Here is an 18,200-nt window from a genome sequence, read left to right as displayed (position 1 = left end):
AGGGAAGAGAAGAAAGAGAGAAGGACCATTAGTGCATTAAGTTTCCAAATTAACTGTATTGCAAAGCATACCATGGTCTCACTCCCAATCTTCCAGTTCTTTTAGGCAATGGTAAAATATCCAGCGCCGTGACGACCTGGTAATGGGAGCGGGTCCTCGGTGGGCTGTAGACATGACCCCCTCGCGGTCCCTGTGGGGATTTCCTGTTGACACACATGAGCAGACTGAATGGCGAAACACAGTGAGAGGGCGAGGACGTCATACGCAGCTGGGGGGAGAACGCTGACCAGGACTGAGACCACGAGGGGGTCATATCTGCAGCTCGACCGAAGACACGTCCCATGACCTGCTTGTCACGGCGCCGGATATTTTATACTATTGCCTAAAAGAACTGCAAGAGTGCGAGTGAGACCATTGTATGCTTTGCAATCCAGTTTATTTTTAAACTTAATGCACTATTGGTCCTTCTCTTCCCTTTTATTGTTTTGTGTCTCTTTTTGTTGGTCTATCGTTTGTTATATGTTTGCCCTTCCCCTTTAGCCATCTGAGTAGCGCACTGTATGTGACAACCTCTTTAAGAACTGGCTGCGTAATGTATGGAGTTGCACACAATAGGTATTTAGAGAAAGAAAAAAAAAAGTTTAGTTGTAACCACAACAAAGATTGTAATGGAGGAAGACACAAAGTGCCAAACCTGAGAAACATCAACACAAATGTTACAACCGAAAATCTTAAAAGGGCACTCTCAGATCTGATGGGTAAAATTTGCAATTGTAAATACTTCATCAGGAGACGCTTTTCACAGTTTCCTGACGAAGCCTTTCAATTCAATTGTGAAATGCGTTGAAGAAGTCTGAGAAGGCGTAAGCAAACGAGACCCGCAAGAGGATGTTCCCAAGTGACGCGCTGTCTACACGGGCACCACGCTTCATATCTGGCCGCCGATATTATTCTATATGTGAGTACAGATTGTTGTGCTATAATTCTATGTCAATACACTATTTTTATATTTGCCCTTGGTGGGCATCCCTGTGTGCTCCGCCGCCCGCCACCGCAGTTCGCAGGCCGCTCCGAGGTACCGATCGGGGGTTATTAAGTAGTATGCCTGGTGGGATGCACGGAACTCCGTAAACAAGCGTGCATCTGCACCGACGTCACTCGCGCGCCCCCATCACCAAATAATTTAAGGTCAGTGATAACAATCGAAAGACTATTGTCAGGATTCCACCTTTTCATTGTCCTATGATTGCACAAACTCTCAGGCACGTGTTGATTACCGGGGACAAATAAATCCAATAAGTGATTTAATGTGTTCATCTTCATAACCATATGACACACCTGGGGATATATATCAAAGTCTCTCAGCTGCAAAACCAGCACAACAGTGCAGCAGAAATACGTTAAAACTTTTATTTATTTATTTTTTAAATCTCATTGGTTTTATTGGGAAACATCAGTCATTATTTGGTGCACTTCTTCTACCCAATTTTGTTAGAGACTTTGTAAAATAAAACCCCTTAAATGCATGTATAAATCAAATGTATGTATTAAAAATAGCCCTTTTAAATTGTATAGCTAAATTATTTTATAAACACACACATATATTTAGGGACTACGGCTTTCAGTGTTTATTTTTCCATACAAGCTGTGTCTATTTCTTTTGTTTGCCGTCTTCTTTTCATTTTATTAAAAAATGTGTTTATCAGTGTTAACAATGAAAAGCAATTGATATGCATGTGAATTTGGTGTTTACTAGCGCAATTTATTTGAGTTTCCATACTGCCCTGTGATGCCTTTGTGTCGTACCTATGGGCGGGCTGTCACAAGAGATGGAATTTAATAGGAAAGGAAGCTTCATTTCCAGTGTTTATCCGTTCTAACCAAAAGTGCAAGATGATCAGACGGTGGTGTTATTTTGGTTAAAACAGGAATATATATATATTAATGACTTAGGGGAACAGCTTATTTAATCACTGGTATTTGGGAAACATATTTGAAAAAAATAGAAGCAGAACGATTTAAAGAACATGCTAACATTAGAATATAACTTGGACTTTTGTTTATTTAAATATATTTTATATTATAATATAAAATATTATAATCTTTTTATTATCGATCGATCGATTGATCTATCTATATATAGATAGATAATAAAAGATCACTTGTGAGCACATTCACAGGTCTGCAACCCTGCCTTTCACCATTATCACCTGGCATACAGTGCTCCCACTGCAGCAAGGGATTCTGGGAAATGACATACAAATGAGCACACAATGTGTCACCTTTTGCCTAAAATCCATTTGTGCACGGACCCCTTATAAGCTAATGCTCGCCGTTCACACAGCTTTTAAGCACAGCATGGGATTAGATGCAAAGCCAGTGAAACCACTCACAGACAGCTGTTTCAACCTTTTGGGTCTCATCAGTGTGAGGCTGGTTGTACTGGCTCTGCATTTTTCAAGCTGGGTAGGTTTACCATACTTTATATAAGTTATGGTGGGTGAAAAAGACGATAAAAACCTCCACCGTCTAGCATATAGCAAATAAAAAGATCACTTGTGAGCACATTCACGTCTTAGACAAGTCTGCAGCCCTGCCTTCCACCATTATCACCTAGCATACAGTGCTTCAACTGCGGCAAGGGATTCTGGGAAATCCATATATACACCACAGAATTGTATACCAGCAAATCCACATAGTCATCAGAATACCAAGAAGTGATCTCATTGAATACAGACAGAAAGAGACAAGCGAAAGGGTACCTTTGGTGGTCACATGTAACCCACACCTAGAAGCCCTACCTAAGATTGCCAGGGAACTACAACCTATTCTTCAGGAAGATACAAGACTGCAACAGGTCTTCCCTGAAACACCCTTATTATCATACAGACAACTTCATAATCTCAAGAAAATTATGGTGAGGAGTAAAGTATTCAACAGTACAACTGAATGTGGGACAAGACCATGCCAGGAAGCAATATGCAAAACCTGCGCAATGCTCCACACAGCGGGCACAATACAAATACCACACAGGAATCTGGAGTACAAAATCACAGGAAGGTTCACATGTTCCTCCAGCAATATCGTGTACCTCATCATGTGCATGAAATGCCCAGGGAGATGCTACTACATAGGTGAGACGGGACAGGGGCTAAACAAGAGATTGAATCTGCATCGCCACCGCATCAAACGTGGAACAAGAGACAGTCCTGTTGGCGAACATTTCTCTGACTCTGGCCATAAGATGAACTAGTGTTTTGTTTGTTACATAAGATGAACGATCTGAAGGTGGCCATACTCAAAGGTAATCTTAGAACACTGAAAGAGAGACAGTTGCATGAATACAAATTTATGCAACTGTTCGGGACACTTAATGGTGGCCTAAACCGAGACCGCAGTTTCATGAGTCACTACTGACACAAGAGAACTCTCCCCCATGAGTGCTATAGGCCATGTCTATACATACTGTGCTATATGAATGCACACACAGCTGTCTCTTACACATTCAAATACACAATGTAATTCCATCCCTACTGTATATACCAATAGGGACCACATTGTGTCCACACACACTTATAGTAATGCAACACCCTCTTACATTTCCACACCTACCCACACCATTGTTATACACTCCCACTCCACACACACCTTTTGTAAAGCGCTGTATACACTGTGGGCACTTTATACATTTATATTTACACACATACACACACACATACTCTTACATCACTAACATTGAGGGAGCATTTAACACCTTAAGTCATAAATCGCATACTGGACAGGGGGAGGGATAGGCTTCAGTCAGATACATCGAGGATGCACTGTTTTTAAGTAAAAACCTTTCTTGCTTTATCCATTGTAACACCGTCGGAAGAAGAGGTCAGTATATCTCGACAGCTTGCACAAATAAAAGCATTTCGTTAGCCACAGAACGGTATTATCTATTCGTTTATTATATATATATATATATATATATATATATATATATATATATATCTATATCTATATCCAGTGTTCGACAAACCTATACATTTGCTCGCCCCGGGCGAGTGGATTTAACCCCCGGGCGAGTAAATATTGGCCCAAGCAGCACACGTTTGGTACTAGGTGGCGAGTAGATTTTTTTGTGTGGCGAGTAGATTTTTTGGTGATTTGTCAACCACTGTTATTCTATATCTATATCTATATCTATATCTAAATCTATATCTATCTATCTATCTATCTATCTATCTATCTATCTATCTATCTATATCTATATATATATATAGATATAGATAGATAGATATAAATATAGATAAATAAATATTATATCGATATATATGATAGAAAATCACTGGAACTCCTATAAAAAAAAAATAACGGTTACCTGGTGCACGTCCCATAGAGTCAAATAAAGGTATACATTACCAGAAGCGGCAAGGAGGCGACAGCACTCAGCTATATTGGTGAATATTAAAAACGTATGTATTAAACGTTGGAGTTTTGTGCTATGCTTAATACATAAGTTTTGATATTCACCCTCTGAGTGCTGTCACCTCCTTGCCGCTTCTGGTAATGTATACCTCTATCTATATATATATATATATATATATATATATATATATATATATATATATATATATATATATATATATATATATATCTATATATATATATATATATATCTATATATATAACATAAAAAAGAACAAAAAGCACTCCGTATTGATAGTCACTGGTGTGGGTACAGATCCTATAATGAAGAATAAGCAATACGATACCGTTTTGAAACGAAATCAGCAGACAGCACTCCAGAATTGAACAAACAAGTGTATTGAAAAAATAAACACAAAACCAACGTTTCGGTCCACAAATGGGACCTTTGTCAAGGTGGTTTCTATATATATAGATAGATAGATATCTATCAGTATATATATACATACATATATATAAACACATACACACCCACATAAACAAGAAAACACACAGAAATGTGGTAATACAGGTTTTCTGATTAAACATCTACATGAGTTTCTGTATGTAAGTACTGAATGTATATATAGATTGTCTAATGCAAGTGACGAACGATAACACTTTAGTGAAACTAGTAAAGCAGGTCTTAAAAATGTGTACCTGTAGTACTGTAAGTGTTTTTGGGCAGTGACAGGGTTGAATCAGGTACTACTACACTGCTTTTACAATGGCTTGCTCATTTTTACCAGGTAGGGGTAAAAATATTTAAGCAAAAGACAAACTATAATTAACCTTGACATTTGATTTAATAAAAAGGAATTTGGATCCAAACAGCATACTGTAACAAGTGAAAAGTCCAAAACATAACATTTCCAGCTCTAGATCTCATCTATAGGCTACGCTTATAGTGCCAGTGACGGCGACGCAACAGCGATGTCAGGCTACGGTCGCCGGAAAAATCAAATTGAGATGACTTCCAGCGATCGCGACCAAGCCGTCACGCCGCGCTTACTATAAGCGCACCCGACGGCGGCAATGCATTTGTTTTGACGCAACGTCGCGTTGCTGTCACCGTCACTGGCACTACAAGCGCAGCCTTAGTCAAAATATTAAACAGGACACCACTGAGTTTCCCCTTAGTGCTATGATCAGCAAATGCATATGAAGAGAGGCATACACAGAAATGAGGCTGTGTAAAGTAAAGCAAGAAGATGCCAGACTATAGCCCTTCCAAGTGTTTCTCCTCTTTACCCATACAAGTTCCACACAGTTTGTCCACCGTGGCTCAGTTACCATGAGACACTGATTCAGCCCTTACATTTTCTAACTCTAATCCCTGTGTATTCTGGTTTGGTTAGAGACTTGGGCAACCAGAACTGAATTTTAATCTCATGATAAGATGGAGGCAAATTGGCAACACAGTAACCAAATCAACCCATCTTCTTCACGTCTTTGTAGATTAACCCCGAGAAGTTGCATCCGACCTCACTTGAACCTCCCTCTGCAATTGTCCCCTGCTTTTCCCTTGAGGCTTCTCCTGTGTGCTTAATGCACTGTATGCTGAGAATCTGATGGATGGAATTGTTAAATGGTAAAGGGCAACACAAGCAGAATTGTTCATAAAAAGTGTCTGATATGACCGGTTGAACATATTAAAGAGCAGTACTGTATACAAATGATGATGAAAAAAACAAAAGAGCGGCACATTTTTAGCACACATCTCTTACCAGTCTTAGTATATCTTCTTTGCATCCCTCCTGCATCTATGAAATTCACAAGGTTTATTTACCACCATTGCCGCCAGACTGTAAAACAAAAAGTCAACACTGACATCAGTTTCCCATAGTATTTTAACTCCATAATAGCATCCTACAGTGATCTCTGATAGTCACATGTGAAAACGTATGTAAATGTAACACCCCTTCAACTCTTATCCTACTGTATGTCTTTGTAACGCGGTTGGAATTTTCTCATAGTCCCTTTTTTCAACCGGATCACATACTGAGCATGTGTTTGAGACGGAAACTCATTTGTGGGCTCTTAAAAAGTTAGCCATTGTGAAATTTCTAACTAAGATTGTATTATTCAGCTATGATTAATGCAACTTTGGTATCAATGTAGCATTTTATTTTCATTAGTTAGTGACTGCGCAGTCACCCATATCCTGTCTCTCTAGAAGAGTGCGGGACATTGGGTGGGGATCTTATGGACACGGGGTGGGAGCATCCTGTGTTGGGAAGCGTCCTGTGAGACGCATTAGTAGTGTCTCCTCCCGAGAGGGACACCCGTCATTCTGTGCATGGTTATGGAGTGTTATGTTTTCCTTAAGTAAACAGTATTGGATATCATACTTAAGATGTGTTGAGTATTGTGTGATTGTCCTGCGAGGAACCACTCCCCCTCTGGTGGGAGCCATCGCAGGTGGAGGCGCTGTACCGAGTAAGTGGTTGTCCATAGTATTGTAATTGCCCCAGGTTCCCCGTGGCGGAAGCTCAGCCCTCCTGTGAGCCAACAGGTAACACACCAACACCGAGTAACACTGTATGTTCCCCGCACCCACACTAGATCTGCGATTGGGGGGGGGGGGGGGTGAACCCGTTACATACAAATGAAACATTTCAGAGAAACAGGAATTTAAGATTTAATATCTTAAAACACTCCCAATGTGTTATTGTAAACGGAAATGTTAAATGTAAGAATATTACATTCGTAATCTGTTTTATAGGGATACCTTGATTGGTGAGTGTACAATTACAGTATATTGTACAAAAAGGGGCTTCTTTTTGAAGGCAGAGAAACACTGCACTAATAAAATACATTTTCTATGTTCCAGTTGTACCTGTAGTTGTGCCAAGAATTGGGCTTCTGGGGATACACTTTAATTAACAATTAATAATAGTAGGTTAATAAACATTTAAAGCAGACATAGTGTTACATACTGTAGATGCAGCCATTTGATTTATCATATTTCCAATATATCTTTCTGAGGGGTATTGCATATGAACAGTTGAAAATTCTAATTCACTAAGATGGGTCAACAAGTCAAATTCATGTACAGTACGTACGTGAAACTATTATTGTGTCAGTGTTACAATATATGCTAAGTACAATACATGCAGAATTGTAAAATAGCATCTTGTGTTTCCAGTGGCTGTAAGGGAAATAAAAATGCTCACAAGCTCAGAACCCAAGTCCACTGCATTATATATATATATATATACTAGCTGAGAGACACGGCGTTGCCCGGGCTGTAATGTTCCCGCTCCTCTGTCTCTCCTCTCCCCTTCCCCCTCTCTCTGTTTGTCCCCCATTCACATCAATCCAGTTCCCCCCTCTCTCCTTTACAGCTCTGTTTGTCCCCCTTTACAGCTTCATGCAGTGTGTGTGCGTCAGTCATTGTGTGTGCGTCAGTCAGTCACTGTGTGTGTGCGCGCGCGTCAGTGAGTCTGACGCAGAAACACAAACACACACACAGACTGACTGACGCACACACACACAGTCAGTGTGTGCATGTGTGTGTGCCTCAGTCAGTCAGTGTGTGCGTGCGCGTCAGTCAGTGTGCGTGCTGCAGTCAGTCAGTGTGTGCATGTGCGTGCGTCAGTCAGTCACTGTGTGTGTGTGTGTGCGTGCGTGGGTGTGGGTGGGTGTGCGCGCGCACGTCAGTCAGTGTGTGTGTCAGTCAGTGTGTGTGTCAGTCAGTGTGTGTGTCAGTCAGTGTGTGTGTCAGTCAGTGTGTGTGTCAGTCAGTGTGTGTGTCAGTATGTCAGTGTGTGTGTGCGCCAGTCAGTGTGTGTGTGTGTGTGTGTGTGTGTGTGTGTGTGTGTGTGTGTGTGTGTGTGTGTGTGTGTGTCAGTCTGTGTGTGTGTGCGTCAGTGTGTGTGTGTGTGTGTGTGTGTGTGTGTGTGTGTGTGTGTGTGTGTGTGTGTGTGTGTGTGTGTGTGTGTGCGTCAGTCTGTGTGTGTGTGTGCGTCAGTCTGTGTGTGTGTGTGTGTGTGTGTGTGTGTGTCAGTCTGTGTGTGTGTGCGTCAGTGTGTGCGTCAGTGTGTGTGTGTGTGTGTGTGTGTGTGTGTGTGTGTGTGTGTGTGTGTGTGTGCGTCAGTCTGTGTGTGTGTGTGCGTCAGTCTGTGTGTGTGTGTGTGTGTGTGTGTGTGTGTGTGTGTGTGTGTGTGTGTGTGTGTGTGTGTGTGTGTGTGTGTGTGTGTGTGTGTGTGTGTGTGTGTGTGTGTGTGTGCATCAGTCTGTGTGTGTGTGTGTGTGTGCGTCAGTCAGTGTGTGTGTGTGTCAGTCAATGTGTGTGTGTGTGCGCGTCAGTGTGTGTGTGTGCGCGCGTGCATCAGGGTGTGTGTGCGTGTGGCTGTGAGGGGTTGTGTGCGTGCGGCTGTGAGGGGTTGTGTGCGTGCGACTGTGAGGGGTTGTGTGCGTGCGTTAGTACGTGTGTGTGTGTGTGTGTGTGTGTGTGTGCGTGCGTGCGTCAGTCAGTGTGTGTGTGTGTGTGTGCGTGCGTGAGTCAGTGTGTGTGTGTGCGTGCGTCAGTCAGTGTGTGCATGCGTCAGTCAGTGTGTGTGCGTGCGTCAGTCAGGGTGTGTGTGCGTGTGGCTGTCAGGGTTTGTGTGCGTGCGCCAGTCAGGGTGTGTGCATGCGCCAGTCAGGGTGTGTGCGTGCGTCAGTCAGGGTGTGTGCGTGCGTCAGTCAGGGTGTGTGCGTGCGTCAGTCAGGGTGTGTGCGTGCGTCAGTCAGGGTGTGTGCGTGCGTCAGTCAGGGTGTGTGCGTGCGTCAGTCAGGGTGTGTGCGTGCGTAAGTCAGGGTGTGTGCGTGCGTCAGTCAGGGTGTGTGCGTGCGTCAGTCAGGGTTTGTGTGCGTGCGTCAGTCAAAGGGCAGTCGTGGGGGGGGGGTGAAGGGCAGGGGTAGGGGGGGTGAAGGGCAGGGGTGGTGGGGGGTGAAGGGCAGGGGTTGGGGGGGGTGAAGGGCAGGGGTTGGGGGGGGTGAAGGGCAGGGGTAGGAGGGGGTGAAGGGCAGGGGTAGGGGGGTGAAGGGCAGGGGTGGGGGGGGTGAATGCCAGGGGTAGGGGGGGTGAAGGGCAGGGGTAGGGGGGAGTGAAGGGCAGGGGTAGGGGGGGTGAAGGACAGGGGTAGGGGGGTGAAGGGCAAGGGTAGGGAGGGTGAAGGACAGGGATAATGCTGTGTGTCTACTTTTGCTATTCATGAGTGGTTAGTGCCAATTAAAAATATCGTATAAGTGGAAGAATTGGTAGATCTTTTTTTTTTTATGTACTGTATAGAGCGATGATTACTAAGCAGTAAGCTGTAAGACACCTTACAACCATTTTATTTAATGGTGTCTTATGGCTTAACATCTTAGTACATTTTTCCCTTAACAGTTCCTTTGTAACAACATGCTTTGGATGTATTTTATAGTCTTCACATTATGGCCTATATTTACTAAGCAGTAGATGCCTTCCAAATCCTAAAGGTATCTTATGGAATAGCAGTGCTTACTAAATATGGCCCTAAATCTATCAGGACAATACAGTCTGTTGTTTCTGTTATTTTTTTACAAAGTAATCATGTTGTCATCATTAGGCATACAGACAAAAGTATGCAACACATTAAAAAACAAAAGGTAGACATTTGTATTTCTTTTTCTGAGAGGGTACAAATAAACGTTCAGCTTTATACAAAGGAATGGGGAGAAGGAGAGAGAGAGAGAGAAAAGAACAAAAGAACAAAAGCAGGAGAAGGAAAGAGAGAGAGAGATGGAAAGAGGGTGGGAGAGGGAGAAAGAGAGGGCGAGAGAGATTGAAAGAGAGGGCTAGAGAGATAGAAAGAGAGTGAATGAGATATAGAAAAAGAGTGAGAGAGATAAATGGAAAGAGAGGGTGAGGGAGAGATAGATGTAAAGAGAGGAGGTGAGAGAGAGATAGAAACAGAGTGCGAGAGAGAGAGAAAGAGAAGGCGAGAGAGATAGAAAGAGGGTGAGAGAGATAGAAAGAGGGTGAGCGAGATAGAAAGAGGGGGTGAGAAGGAGAAAGAGGGCGAGAGAGATTGAAAGAGAGTGCGAAAGAGATAGAAAGCGAAGGCGAGAGAGATAGAGAGAGGGTGAGAGAGATAGAAAGGGAGGATGAGGGAGAGATAGAAAGAGAGTAAGAGAGAGAGAGAGAGATTAAGGTAAGGTAATGTTCTTATATTTAGAATTCCTTTTCGCGTCATCAGCTATTAAGTATGTGCAGTTGCCCGAGGTACAGTATGTGCATCTGCAGAACTTTTCATCATACTGTAATGTATCTGTAGTCAGGTGGTTAGTGTCAGCACAAGGTAAAATGTGATTATAAAATAGCCATTGCTCCTTTCTAAATACTAAATAAATACAGGGACTTAACCGAATTATATAATTACATGGCTAAGGACATGTCAAAAAGAAATGTGTGTGCTTAGAGCAGAGCCCTGGGAGCAGGAGAGAACAACCTTACATTCTTGCTGCATTACCTCCCCTTGACAACATGATGGTTACAATAACCACACTTTTCTGCTTCTTATGTGAATATATACATTTGGAAACTCCACTTTACTTGCAATATCTTTGCTACAATAAGACTGATCTCTGTTTCCCACCCCCCGCTCCCCCCAGGATTGCCATCTTGACTAAATGTGGTCCTTGTTCTAACACCAGTGCATTCTGGCGTATATCGGTCCTGCATTTCTGTGGGAAATCAAAATCAGGACTGGGCTACAATCTCAGCACGTATGTACGTATAGAGTAAGGTTAGTAATACTGCCTTATGAGAGGTTTATTTGTAATATTTCTCAGTATACTTTGTAGTGGTTCGTGAATACCCTTTACCAATTCCTATTTAAAAGATACTTTACTTGATTTCTGTGGGGTGAACGTACTGCCACGTCTATTTATTTCGGCTATATTATGACATCACTACTTTCGCACAGATGGTAAGTCAGAGGGTCACCTCCCTTCGTGAATATGAAAGTTTGTAATCACATGTTTGCTCTCGAGGGTCTGATCTAGTCTTCCTGTAAAAAAAAAAAAAAACAGGACTTTCCTGGCAGGCCCGGTAAGACCTTTTGGAGGATTTTTGTTGTGTTGTTTGGAACAACTAAAGAAGAGAACTCACAGATTGTCATATTGTACGTATTGCTCCGCGGAAACTGAAAACCTGATAGCAATGGTGGCCAAACTGTAGATCAAAGGCTGTGTGCTTATCCTTAAAGTTGTGAATGTAGCTCCTACAGTGAAAATTGTAGACTATGACTTTAATGCTATTTTTGCATAATTGCAATGTATATACTGTATATATTTACCCAGGGGTCTATTTGTTAAAGTCTACCTGCAAAACCAGGGCAAAAAGCAGTACAGTGTTTATCAAAGAATAGGAGTCCCATAGAAAGCAATTGGAATGTTCCCCATGATAAATCTGGTGCTATTATTTTGCATTGGATTTGCCGCTGTGACTCTTTACTAAATAAGCCAGAGTTGTTTAAAATACAGTTTTTATTTACATGTAGCAAATTGTGAAAATGGCATGAATATTAAATCTGTGCCTGTACCACGGACTCCAGATGCCTGTGACCTCTCGGACTGCACTTTTACTCCTACTTTGTGTGTGAGCCTCCCAGCATAGGACTTAGATTGTAAGCTCCTTGGCACAGGGTCTCCCTTTTCCTTGTGTTGCCATTTACCGGTTGTGCTTATTCCCATTGTTAGTACGTTATTTACCTTGTACTGTAATTTTGTTGTGTGCAACATATACTGTGACGCTATATAAATCAAATGATACATACATACATACAATATGACAATGTACTTTTCTCAAGTCTAAATCCTCCGGCAAAATGCCGTCATACTTCCTGTGTGTGTAAACAGTATTTGTAGCTGTATGAGACTGTCGTGATTATTGGACAAGGACATGCACAGTACAGTAGTAAACAGCAAATAGCTACCTCATCCCAAGCACTGGTATTTTCATTTTTACTTTGTTTACATCCACTACACACACAGATTTAAATGTAAACACAACACAACTATTGTTTTATACTGGATCCTAGCAGACATTATTTCCGTGGTTAAATGAAGGTTAAAAGGATCATTTGTTTTTCAGACTGATATAATGTACAATGCAGCTACTTTTGTTTATGCTACAGGTCCTAGGACAGAAAGAGCTACTACTACTAAGGCTTAGGCCCTGCTCCCAGAGTCAGCGCACCCGCACTGCTGACAGGCAGTGCGCTGAGATACACAGACCGCGATATGCGGTCTGTAGGGAGCGGGAGCCGGAGCGGGAGGTGGGCGGGAGTGGGAGGTTTGACAGGGAGGGGGGGCGTGGCTTGAGCGGAGGGACCCGCTACTCTCCCCCCCTCCCTCCACGGACTGCAGGAGGGAGCTGCTACTCTCCCCCCCCCTCCCTCCACGGACTCGGGCTGGAGCTGCTACACACACACACACACGCAGGCACTCATACATACACACATACACACACACAGGCACTCACGCACTCATACACACACACGCGCGCACACACATGCAGGCACTCACGCACACACACACACACACACACACACACACACACACACACACACACACACACACACACACACACACACACACACACACAGAGGCAGGCACTCACGCACTCAGGCATACACACACAGACACAGACAGGCACGCACGCACTCAGGCACACACACAGACAGGCACTCACCTGCTTTCACTCCACACCCCTCCCCGCTCCCCGAAGCCTCTCCTCCTCCCGTAGCCTCCCCTCCCCATTGGCTCACAGCCACACCACGTGACGCGTCAACGCTAGGAAACACCATTCTCTTGTGTCTCCTAGCGGCTGACGCGCCACAGCGTGTAGTCAGCTGTGCCGCCAGGGGGGACCGGGACCGGCTCGCGAGGATTCCCCTGCTGGTGGGGAACTCGCGACATAGCCGCCCGCGCCAACGAGCGCAGCGGGACCGAGGCCTAATAATAATTGTTTGTTCTTGTATAGCGCTGCTAGTTTTACGTAGCACTTTAAAGAGACAATTTGCAGACACAGGTCCCTGCCCTGTGGATCTTACAATCTATGTTTTTGGTGCCTGAGGCACAGGGAGATAAAGTGACTTGCCCAAGGTCACAAGGAGCCAGCACCGGGAATTTAATCAAAGGCTGCATATACATATATACTGTACTGCATATATACATATATACATATATATGCAAAAACAATTTTTTTTTTTTTTTTTTTTAATAAAGTGCCACGCGGACTGCCTTTTTAAAGCAGCAAAACATATGAAATCTTATAATTATGCTGATTTTTTGTTTGTTTTTTAAAATAAATCAGTTCTCTAGTATTAGCTACTAGCTAAGAGTAACAAATAGGAGATATCTGTCTCTGTTGCGATTAGACAAATCAAATCATACCACATTGCATGGGTAAGAGGTGCAAAAGACCGGTAACTGTTTCTCCTGCGAAAATAGATGTTGGGCTGTCCCACATTTTAGATGCAGGCATGCGTGTGGAGAGCACGGACGCAACCAAGAAGATGGAGTCTGTCTATGTATTGGGGAAATTAAGTTATGAGTGTTTCTATATTCAGCCAGACTTTAAATGTCAGAAGAAAACGTTTTTTTTCCAAGTCGTACAAATGTCAGGAGAGACGACTTATGACAGGGGTGGGTCTGATGTTGTTTCAATGGGGGAGAAATAGCACAAAAGTCTCACCGAGGTAATATGAAAATTATATTTCAACAACAGGTGTGTTTTGGGATTAGACACGTGAATTTTCATCTTCTACTCCAGTGACCTCTCTGGGAAAAACCTATGACATATGTTAACGTACTGTATAGGGATTTGTTTGTTTTGTTTTAGCATTTTCTTTTAAGAAACTATTCTGCATTTAATATAATTGTATGTTCTTGTAATAATCTTTTCTCTAAACAATATTTAATAAGTGAACACAATATAATGTTCCCAGCACTCATAAATGACAAATTGAAAAGGGTATAAGCCAAATGTTTTAATGAGAAAGAAAAGCACACACACCTAAGGGGTATAAGTAAATCACAATACCAGAACACGTGATAAGGGAGGAGAAAAACAAGGTGAAGGGAAAGGGTGGGGAAGGGGTAGTGCAAGCAAGGTAAAAATACAGGGGAAGGGGGGCAATGTTTCGGGGATAGGACCCCTTCTTCAGGCCCATTCCCAAAAAATGTCCAATGGTACTTCCCTTGACCATGTAAAAACTCCCTATAATACAATGCAAAAAGCAAAAATAAAGTTCATCCCCAAGGGGAAAGAGTAAGCAAACAATCCGGCACCTTCCAGCAAGATGATGGTTATGCAGCTAATCTTTCATAAGTAATCCTTTGGGGGTTCGGAAATGAACCATTGCACATTTTGTAGAGTATTTATATTTTCGGATACATTTTGCTACAACAGATTTTTGTGTGTTGAGTGCGTAGTTTTTTCTATAATAAACAGGGACACGGTGTAATATGTCATGTGTTGTTGTTCATCTGAGGTTGTATTTACCTAATTTTAAGACATGCTAAGGAACAGATGATTGTTATTATCTCCTGATGTGTAAAACCATAGAATTCAAAGAGGGTGTACTTTCTTTTTCACACAACTGTATATTACATATTTTTGCATATTTCATGGGTGGTAGAAGCAGATAAATGATTGCAATCGAGTAAGGGGTTAATATTAACTAATTGAAAGTACCTTGCAGTGGAGAAAGGCGAGTTGGCTAGAGTAGCCGTGTGTATTAACTCTGATTGCAGATCTAAGTCACATGCTCACGTTTGCTGTGCGTGACAGATAGTATATGGAGACGGATTGAGGAGAGATATTGTTCATTGGAGGGATCTTTGCGAAGGTGAAAGGTGGGCCAGCAAGAGAGCGGTGCATTAACCCTTGTCTTGTATGCAGGTCACGTGCTCACAGGTGTGCGTACGTGACACCAATATTTTGTTGTTTGTTTATTCAAAGGTTGAAGTATGGTTATCCACCAAGGATAAATAACACCCCATTCAGAAGCAGTCTTAGGAAACTGGTGTTAGACATGTACAGTAGATGCAATTGCATGTTTTCTTTCTTTAATAGTTTTACTGGAAGATCTACGAAAATTAAACAGGTTACATTTTATTAACGTGGCCAGAAAATTAAACAGGTTACATTAACGTGGCCAGAAAATTAAACCGGTTACATTAACGTGGCCATGAGCACAGGTCCCATCTGACATATTACACTCAACAGACTATTAAAAAATATAAATCAGACAGGTATGTGTACAGTAAGTAGAGCACACTGCTGTGGTTCTAGCCAAATATTGAACCTCAAGCCTTTAAATGCTAACAGCTGAAATGAATAGAAGACAAGGCAAATTAGGGACTGCACCTTCTTCCCACGCAAGTGAAAACAAATGGCAAAATGCATGTAGACTTGTATTTTAATCTCTGCTGCAAGGAAACGACTTGCCTCCCACCCAGCAAATATTTCTACATGCTCTGTTTGTGATAATAATGTGCAGCTCTTCAAATCACAATCTAACAACCAGCTCATTAGGGGTCACTCAAACCGAGCGAGTCACACTCGCTAGAAGTCAAGCCCCTCAATGTTTAAGCATCAATATATAACAGGAAAGACATACGAGTTGCACGGTTTCGAAAGCTCTGTACACTTTAATGTCATCTACAAAGAACTCTGACCATGTTCCACTAAAAGGTACAGTATCACAACCAAGGTACCGTATCACAACCAAGGTACCGTATCACAACCAAGGTACCGTATCACAACCAAGGTACCGTATCACAACCAAGGTAACGTATCACAACCAAGGTACCGTATCACAACCAAGGTACCGTATCACATACCAAGGTACCGTATCACAACCAAGGTACCGTATCACAACCAATGTACCATATCACAGCCAGGGTACCGTATCACAACCAAGGTAACGTATCACAACCAAGGTACCATATCACAACCAAGGTACAGTATCGCAACCTATAATGAATCCGCTTTAAATTTCAATACGGTGGTAGAGAAACACTAAATCAGACCAGGCTACTGAATGATAGAACAATGTTGCTGTTTTTTCATTTTGCAATGAGAGACAGTAATACATTTCTCAACAGCAACAAAACTATTTATAAACACCCTAAAACACAATTGCACACTAAAACGTAGTAGCATGCTAAATGTTATACATGTTAGAAAAATCTAAATCCAATACAGGAATATTTGTCTTTAGGATCAACATTTTAGAGTCAGAGACCCCTGCGGGTTTGTACAGTATCAACAAGCACACAATACCATTCACTTTAATGGCAGCACTGAACACGGGCACAGTGCTGTGTAGGAGGCCCTAAGAATTTCCTTTGCTTCCACTGAATTCTGCTTCAAAATTAAATCTGTCTCCTCGGGCTATTCTTTTCCTATTGTGTGCTCTTATATTTAATGCACTTATTCTATTGGAACTCCTTGTTCCCATTGCGATTTTGCCTATTCTGTTGCACATGACTGGCGCCGTATAACAAAAAAATGAAGTGCTTTTAATACAGCGTCCCCCTTTCCAATTTCTGAAATAACCAAAATGTATGTATTTCTGCAGATATGAGGCAGCGTGGCTAAAGCAGATGTCTGAAACAAGACGTTTGGCAAGAATATGTCCCGGTGCTATAATTACTTTGATCTTAAAGAAGCTTTGCCTTTAAAACATTTTTTTTTAATTCCCCCAGGTGGGAAGCAGGGGGTCTCTGGAGCTGAACCAGTTTCGGGGACCCCCTGCTTCCTGAGATACTTACACCTGTTCTTCTTTTTGTTGCTCAAAAATATCAGACAGTACATTATAATGCAACGTAAAAAGGAAATATAGACAATACTAATAGTCATTACATACAATACAATAAGTCACATAAAGCAAAAGGAACAGAAAACAACCACAAAAACCCCAATATATTATTAACAGTAATATTACCTTTTCTAGTGTCTCAGTCCTGTTTGAAGGTAAGCACCAACAGAAAAGCACAAATGATGACGCTGTGGCTTCCTATTGGCCCACAGGACGAGGGACCTTTAAAATGCCATTTTGTGTGCCTAGCCGGAGCGGCTGCAAAATCTCAGGAAGCAGGGGGTCCCAGAGTTGAAATCAACGTGGTTCAGCTCCAGGGACCCCCTGCTTCAGACCGAGAAAGAAAAAGAAAAAACAAGAGCTAAAGCTACTTTAAGATCAAAAATGCATTGTGAATTCTTGTGAAAATATTTAATCATGATGTCATTCAACGTCACCTGCACTGTCAGACCACCACACTCGACATCCCCTTTACTGGCAATTAATATCATCCAGGCGGCACACCTGGCATCACCAAATGCCATCTCCAAAAACCAGACCCTCCAAGGCCAAAACTAGAAACTTTTCAAGCATTGTAAATATTTGAGCCCTGATCATCACATTACCTTCAGATTAGTCATTTTGTTTCCACTAACCATCCCAAAAGATCTCACACACCATTTGAGTATCTTTGCTCTCACTATTTAGAGATAAAATGAGTTGCTTCATCTGCATACCAGATGCTGTTCTCCTCAAATGAAAGTCATATTGTAAAGACAGATACACGCTACAATGGGAAAGAAAACTGGGAAGAGAACTAGATCTCGAGAAATGGTCAGACATTTGGGAGGCGGTCTTAATATCATCCATTTATACTACTGTAAAATACATTTTTTATAAGGTAATGTACCGTTGATATCTTAC

The 18,200-nt window shown here is 42.2% G+C and overlaps 1 protein-coding gene across 6 annotated transcripts in view; it reads right to left on the bottom strand.

Annotated features, from left to right (window-relative positions):
- ATXN1 (ataxin 1) overlaps window positions 1–18,200 on the bottom strand; it is a 324,357-nt gene that overhangs the window by 204,354 nt on the left and 101,803 nt on the right. For 4 of the 6 annotated variants that reach the window (XM_075585648.1, XM_075585653.1, XM_075585649.1 and 1 more), the window contains exon 3: window positions 6,180–6,257. The exons of the other annotated variants lie outside the window; for them this stretch is intronic. The gene's annotated coding sequence lies outside the window, so the exon portion shown is untranslated. The remainder of the gene's footprint in view (window positions 1–6,179; window positions 6,258–18,200) is intronic. 6 annotated transcript variants of the gene reach the window in all.

This window comes from Ascaphus truei, chromosome 2 (genome assembly GCF_040206685.1).
Source record: "Ascaphus truei isolate aAscTru1 chromosome 2, aAscTru1.hap1, whole genome shotgun sequence".
NCBI lineage: Eukaryota > Metazoa > Chordata > Amphibia > Anura > Ascaphidae > Ascaphus > Ascaphus truei.
The sequence above is the reverse complement of the archived record's forward strand: the minus strand, read 5'-3'. Positions and strand labels throughout refer to the sequence as shown.